Below are 8,159 nucleotides of genomic sequence, written 5' to 3' on the forward strand. Positions count from 1 at the left end.
TCACAACCTCAGACAAATAGTCTGGAAGACATAGGCTACTGTATTTCAAGTATTTTCTTCGTTAAAAAAGTAAACAGTTGAACAACATGGAGTGCTTTAAAGATTGAACTCAAGCTCCTAGATATCTATCTATCGATCTACCCATCCATACACTCCTTCCAAAACACTCATCTATTCATGTATCCGTCATGTATCCGGCTAACCCATGTAGCCTAACCATCCTACCCTTCAAACCACTGATTCTATCTAAGAAGCAGCAGAATTTCAAACCCCTTGCTGTTCCCCTTTGGGGTGAAGACCAGCTTCCCCGGGCTAAATAGCCTCTCTACTGGGGCACTGGATGGAGTGGCTGCATTGTATTTCAGTGAAATTTTCTTTATTAGTGGAAATCCGTTAAGAGTGTCCATCCCCTGTGCTCCTGATTTTAAATAGTCAGCGACTTCGCTTTCCACAGAAGCAGAGGTGTCCTCCTCATCCTCAAAGGAAAATAAGTCATCCTCTATGGCTGAGTCGGTGCTGAGGTTGCGTGTTGGTGCGTTGGTACCCGTTGGCTGGTCTTCATCTTGGGCACTTTTCCGGCACTCCGCCAGCAGACTTGCCTTGGCGTTGTCCTTCCTTTCCTGTGTCCACAGCCAAGACGGCAGTCTCACTTTCCAGCACCTCTGCAAATCTGATTTTGATCGCCTGAAATGAGACACACACACACACACACACGCACACGCACACGCACACGCACACGCACACGCACACGCACACACACACACACAGCATTACATATTATGAGCTTAGAGATATACATTTCATTTTACTTTGATATCATAATTCATAATTAATACATAATTAATGTATGGGAGTATTTAATGCTTTAATTTAAGAAATACTAGCTCTTACCTTCACAACACCCTCTGGAAGGTCACCAAGGATTTGCAGGCCACTCTTAAAGTCCAGGGTCTTGGAGATCAATGTCTCCAGTGGGGGTAGGAGTGTGCCATAGAAACAGTTGTCTTCCCCCTGAAGAATGTCGAGGGCTACTGTCAGTGGCTTCATCACTGTGTAGTATTCTCTGAGGAACTGGTACTCCCGATCTGTGATGGCCTTCAACCCAAAATTGTAGGAGATGGTGTTCAGCTCAGCTCAGCTTGGAATTCACAGACATGAGCAACGGCATCATGAAAGGAGTTCCATCTGGTCATACATGGGACAAGGAGCTTCCTTTCAAGGACTTCATCCACGGTCTCTGCAGCCACTGTGGAATGGCTAGCCTTATTCCACAAAGCTGTGCATTTTGAGGTAGCACTTCTGTACACAGATTTTATGTCTGGCCTTGAGAGTAACCACTTGTCCACATCAGAGCATGAAATAAGGTTTACTGTGTGCGATGCACATCTGTGGTGTGGTGGCAAAGTCACAACATCCTCTTCCACATCCTCATCCACATCCATGTCTTGTAAGGCATCATGAAGGTCGACAAAAGTCACATCATCAGCATCCTCCGCCCCAGAATCATCACCCTGAACGAGCTGGTAAACTTTGAAGGCCTTCACAAAATTCGAACCATTGTCTGTGACAGTAGCTGTGATTTTGTTAGAAATACCAAAGGATGAGTGGATATTGTCCAGTTCAGTAGCAATGCGGTCATGCGTATGACGGCCCTTGAACCTTCTGCAGGCCAAGGCTGCTTTCTTTCGCTCTAGGCTGTTTGCATCTATCCAGTGGACGGTCACGCCGAGGTAACCGGTTGTGCGCAGTCCAAATATCTGCAGTTGTAGACAAAAAGTCCAACTCTTCAAAACTCCTTCTAAGCTCTGTGTTAATTTTGGCGTAATCAACATCTAGGTATTTAGCAAACGTCATTGTGCAAGGCGTACAGGCCCCTCCTTTCTTAGGTATTTTAGTAATAGTAATGGCTCGGAATGAATCATCCTCCACCATCGATAATGGCAACATATTTTTAACCACATACCTGCCTATCATACGGTTGACTTCAGCCTGTGTCAACAAATAGGTTTTTGTTGTGAGGCAGAAAAATCGAGCTTTTGCTGCTTGGACGACTTTGCTCCGTGTCCTTCTTTGCTAGTGGATGACAAGCTATCATCTGTGGTGGAGATATTGGTGTTTTTGGCCACTAGCTCGTTGTGAGTTGCTTACAACTGTAGCCCTTTCAACAAGTGGTACTAGAGCCACTTCTGGTTCACGGCAACGTAAAAGCAACAACAAACTATCTGGTGGCATACAAACAAAGATGGCGTAAAAGGCGTTTGACGAGGCAACAGTAGCGTACGTTTTGTGCATTTTTCACTGTATACAAATGCATATGAGGGAACAAATGGGGCTTTTTGCTGCGGCGGCGGTGATAGAACTTCCGGGTGAACTCCTGGCAATACGATACGATCGAGTACACATGCAGGTAGATAGCCGTCTATGACCGGCTCAAGCCCAGCTATCCTATCGACTTCGCAAATCCGGTCCTTTTGGCGAAGCAGATCGAATAAACCTGTTTACATGAATCCAATCTTTATTCAATACGTTCATTACACAATTATGTTCCAGCATGTAAACGCAGTCAGTGACTTTTTGGCGCTTGTGGATTGAAGACGACAACTCCCACAATGCCAATCAGTGTTCACTCCCTGAGGGACGTAACATAACTGCCAATCAGCGTTCACTCCCTGAGGGACCTAACATAACAGCCAATCAGCGTTCACTCCCTGAGGGACGTTACATAACAGCCAATCAACGTTCACTCCCTGAGGGACGTAACATAACTGCCAATCAGCGTTCACTCCCTGAGGGACCTAACATAACAGCCAGTGTTGTGCAAATTCATACTTCACATGCTAGTTCAAAGTTCAGTTCATACAAAAGAAAATTAATAAATTCATGTTCATAGTTCACCAATTCAGTTTTGAACTAGTTCATGTTCAGTTCATTAACAGTTTTTTTAGAAACTGAAGAAAAACTGTATTCTGTGCTTATCTTTTAAATGGATCCTCTCCATTACCTGCTGCCCATTACTACAATCTCAAATTGTTGTGGATATTATTTGTACACCTGTTTCATTCATCACAACTAAGGCAGTAACTCTAGTTAATAATCATGTAATCTGGACCTAAGCATCAATTCAGAATGTCACAAAATCTGAACTAGTTCAAGTTCAAGCTCTTTAGTTAAAAATATGTTACGTTCAGTTCAAAGTTCATAGAAAAATGAACTTGTTCTATGAACTAGTTCTTTTGAACTAGTTCATGCACAACACTGATAACAGCCAATCAGCGTTCACTCTCTGAGGGACGTAACATAACAGCCAATCAGTGTTCACTCCCTGAGGACGTAACATAAGAGCCAATCAGTGTTCACTCCCTGAGGGACCTAACACCTAACATAACAGCCAATCAGCGTTCACTCCCTGAGGGACGTAACATAACAGCCAATCAGCATTCACTCCCTGCAGTCCAGAGTGAATGCAGCAGAAGGAGAAGGTGATTGTTGCCGTTTGCGGACTCCTGGAGCTCTATATCTAAATAATATATAATATATAGGTATCTATATAATATAATATCATGGCCAAAAGCTGTGTGCGCCTTCAGATGATATTATGAATTAAAGACTGCGTCGGGTTCTCGGACGTCTCTGGAACTTCCACAAAGTAAAGACTTGTGGTGGGGGTTATCTCGGCCAGAGTGAAAAATAATGTACTGTGCCGGACACGGGTGCGGGTCGGGTCGGACGCCTGAACAGCGCGGGTCGGTCACGGGTTTTGCGATGGCGAGCGAGACTTCTCCGGTGCTGGATATGTTATTCAGGAGCGGAGGAGTCAACTAAAACCGTCCACAGTGGATGATGTGCTGGAACTAGTGCTGGTAGCCCCCCATACACTTTCTGCTTTAAATGACGCAAAAATTTTGCGTCATTTAGAGCAGGAAGTGTTGGAGGTAGATACGGAGCTCTCCCGTCTCAGGGGAAAATGAGGGAATGATGCAGGACCATTCAAAAATATGACTGGGTTACTAATGATACAACGCTTAATGCAAATGGGTGAAGTGTCCCTTTAAGGGGAATGCTTGTTGTCCAAATCAGTGAGTATCTCCTCAGTGTCCACTCCCGTACTGTGGATGTGCTATAAATCCTTTGTAGTACTCAGCCTAGGCTCTGTAAACAAAGGACCTACTGTAGCACGTTTACAGAGCCTATAGGCTGTGTTTTAACGCTGGATTATTATTTTTTATTAGCACACAAACCGTACTGGCAGGTAGTGGATCATGAGAAGATAATCACTGATTTCGACATTTATTCTCTTTTGTTGAAATCTCGTGCCTCACCTTTATTTCCTTTTTGCCCCTGGAGCTCCCCACTCTCCAACCTGCCCCTGGCCTCACTCCTCTTCACACTCCAAATACACCTGCTCACCTTCACTCCAACACCCGTCCTGTCTCTGTGTTCTGCTCTTGGGTCCAGCAGCTATCAAACCCTAACATATATAGAGCTTTTCTAAATACTTAACGCTTATACTTAATACTTGACGCTTTACAGAGTGAACACAAAATAAGATCATTTATTACGAACGTATATAAGTAAAAAGAAAAGGAGGAAGAGGAGAGAAGGGAGGAGGTTGTGTGGTGAAAGCAGTCTTAAAGAGGAGGGGTTTGAGGGCCTGTTTGAAGGGATTGTGTTATCCTGTCGGATGCGGTTGGGGAGGGAATTAGGGAATTATTCATATACTATAAAGTTTAAACCATGCTATCTCTCAGGACATTGGTGGAAAGCCATACTGTGCACCACATGTACATATATATGCACTAAGAAATAGTACACACAATGAAAAACAAAATAAATAAACACACTAGGTGCTACGGGCTAGTGATCCCTCTCCTCGCTCTGCCCCACCACGTCCTTCTCCCGCCGCAGCGGAGCTACGCTGCCGTCTGCAGAACCCGGCCAACGGGATTCCACGGCGCGGTGCGACCGGAGCGAGGGGCTCCAGCGGCGCTCTAGCGTCTGCCAGGGAAGTGAACGTTGAGGAAAGGACTGGACCTCACTGCACACGCACCACCCAACCACGGCCCGCCTCCTCTCTCCAAGGACACCCATTAAAGTAATTATCCACAGAAAGGGAGAGAGGGGGAGGAAGAGGGGGAGAGAGAGAGAGAGAGAGAGAGACAGGAAGATAGAAAGATGGCAGATAATGAGACAAATGAGGGAGCAGAAAGTGGGGAGGTTTGGTGAATAGAGTGAAAGAGGAGAGGGGACAAAGTGAAAGAAGTAAGAAGGAAACGAGGATGGAGGAGGGATGCAGAGCACAGAGAGAGAGAGAGAGAGGAGAGCGGAAGATGAGGAGAAATGGTGCTTGGCTTAGGGAAATGGGCTGCTCTATTTATTCAGATGAAGCAGCATTTAGGGGGTGAGTCTGGGGAGACTGGGGGGCGTGGGGGAGGGGGATGGTTGTGGGGAGGTCCTCTGCCATTTCCTTGCTTTTCTTGTCAGCCTCCCTTCCTACCTGACTCCCTCCCTCCATCCCTTTCCTCCCTGCCCATCCCCCCTATTTACCTTCTGCTCTCCCTCTCTAGGGAGGGGGGGGGTCCCCCTCCCCCTCCCTGCAGCTAATCCCCGAGTGACTTGCACTGCGTCGCAGAGTAAGAGATGATGCGGGCCAAACACCCCCCAACACACACACACACACACACACACACACACACACCCCTACATGCACACACACACAAATTAATCTAGCAAAGAGCCTGAGCTGTGACTCAACTAGCTGGAGCAGAGAGAGAGAGAGAGAGAGAGAGAGAGAGAGAGAGAGAGAGAGAGAGAGAGAGAGAGAGAGAACAGAAGTGGTTAGAGAAGGGATAGAGAAAGTGAGGCAGAGAATATGGGGTTGAGAGACATCAGTAAGAGGGATGCAGAGAGCGTCAGTAAGATAGAAAGGGATGCAATGGGAGCTGAATTCTAGTAGGGACAGGGAGCGAGTGTTTGATTATTCAGGGAGCAATAAGGAGGGCCGAGGTAATAAGGAGACATGAGAGGAGGACAGAAAAGTGCTATTCTTGATTATCAGTTGTCATGCAAATAGCCGCTCCCCGCCTCCCTGTCCATCACGCACTGTGGTGACATCACCACACCCAGCATCCCATTTAATCCAGCTCCCAGCTCCACATCACATGACCTTTGAGCTAGTCACCATCCGTACTACAGCAGACTAACGACATAATGTTATTAAAGTCTATTTGTACTGGTGTGAGTGGTGGTAGCGGACTGTTCATTGTGTTCGATACGTAGTATAGCCTACTGGGCCCGCAGAGAACAAGACCTCAGGAATCCTGAGGCAGCTGTTTGACGGACGCCTCAAATTTATTAAGTGCCTGCCTCTTAAAAATACAACATAGTGAAGCATAATGGCTCTCAGGATGAAGACGATGACTGCACAGCTTTCTGCTTACTGCTACTCATCTGTTTTCGCTTAAGTGATGTTCAATATCTTGAGCAATCGTTCAAAGTCCTACATGTCATTGAATAGAGATGACTCATTTCTACGGCCTACACCAGGCTACTGTGATGTACTCAGCCTTCCTCCCCTTCTCCTCCTCACCCCTGGTTCTCTCCCCCTCCCATCCCTCCATCGCTCCCCGCCGAGGTGGGCTAACAGCGCTGGGCTGCTTGACCCTCCCACCTGCCTCACGTGTTGCCATGGCAACCAGGGAGGACGAGGGGGAAGTTGCAAGGAAATGTGAGGGATGAAGTGAGGGAGGAAGGAAGTGTGTATGTTTCGTGTTTTAAGGATGCTAAGGATAAAGTAAAAAGTAAACATCATTAATTTCATACACACACATTCCCGAAACAGCCCCAATTATAAATCTGTATCATGAGCCCTGAGTGCGTTGCCTTGCGCCTCTAAGGAAATTCTAATGATCCTCAGTTATTGTGCCAACGGCTTTCACACAATTATGATTTACTGCCAATTATTAGCCTAACAGCACAATGTACATGGGTCTCACAGCTTTGTGCTTTGCCAATTTCCTGGTTTCTTGTGGGAAAAACTATTCAAATTATTAATAACTCTCGGATCACTAACCTTGGATAACAATTTCATCCTGCAAAAAGTGTGAGATGGTAAGTAATTCTTGTACTCTGCTGCCAATGAAACCTGGACATCTCCACATCAAGGACATGAATTGGATATTGAAACATATTGAACAGTTTCCTTCAAATCACGAAATGAACACAAACAATTACAGAACATTAAAAAATGCACTTAACATACCCATCTTTGTCATCATTTTCAACCCCCTTCCCTGTCTTTGTCCTTTTGTTCAAACTAACTTGCTGATTCGTTCAGCAAGAACAAACCAAGGCTGTCAGAGGTATATTCCGAATATACAGAATAATAAATGAATACACATATGCAGAAGATCAGCAATGAAATAAAAGAGAAAGCATAGAATGGCGGTGATATAGGGATAATGTGCCACTCGTTGCTCTTCATGGATTTGTTTATCAACTGACCAACAAACAAAAACACATGCCAAAAAGCTCTAAGAATATATCCTTTATAGTTACATTTGAAGCTGAAATAGCATTCATCAAACTCCCAACAGTTCACCTCCACAGGTTCAATCAGGATTTTTCCAGGTTAGTAATACCCCAGTTTTTATGTTAAGATACAGAATTGTGAAAAAAAGTTCAGTATTTTAATGTGCCTTCTAATGAATCGATTTTTCTGAAAAGCATAATGTTAATGGCTCCACCTATTTAAAAACGGTTTATTGGATTAAAACTAGGATCAATGGTATGATTTTTATTTAAAGGTATAATATGTAACATGTCTGCATGTAAATATCTAGAAACGACTGGACATGTGTTCTATGTTTTGTTGTTTCTAGATTATCCTGATTGTTTCCAACAATGTTCAATATGAATATATGGAAACAAATACTATCAGAAGTAGAATGTATTCCATGACTCTTATCTCATTATTCTATTAAGTTATTAAGTTATTTTTAAGTTCTACATGTGTTTTCTGTGTTAGAATTTAAAGTTTAGATCATAATTGAATAAATTAATACTTTATTTCTGATTGCAGTGTTTGAAGCTATCTATTTATCTATACTCTTTTCATTTCAGATTGCCAACAGCAAAGAAAGGTCACTTCAGCATGCGAGATG

The 8,159-nt window shown here is 44.3% G+C and overlaps 1 pseudogene across 1 annotated transcript; it reads right to left on the reverse strand.

Annotated features, from left to right (window-relative positions):
* Window positions 1-221: 221 nt before the first annotated feature.
* On the reverse strand, window positions 222-1,832 carry LOC311368778 (annotated as a pseudogene). Its single transcript has 2 exons — window positions 892-1,832; window positions 222-684 (listed from the first exon to the last, which is right to left on the reverse strand). The product of its transcript is annotated as an uncharacterized misc_RNA (transcript).
* Between the last annotated feature and the right edge of the window lie 6,327 nt (window positions 1,833-8,159).

This window comes from Micromesistius poutassou (assembly GCF_964030765.1).
Source record: "Micromesistius poutassou genome assembly, chromosome: 23".
Lineage (NCBI taxonomy): Eukaryota > Metazoa > Chordata > Actinopteri > Gadiformes > Gadidae > Micromesistius > Micromesistius poutassou.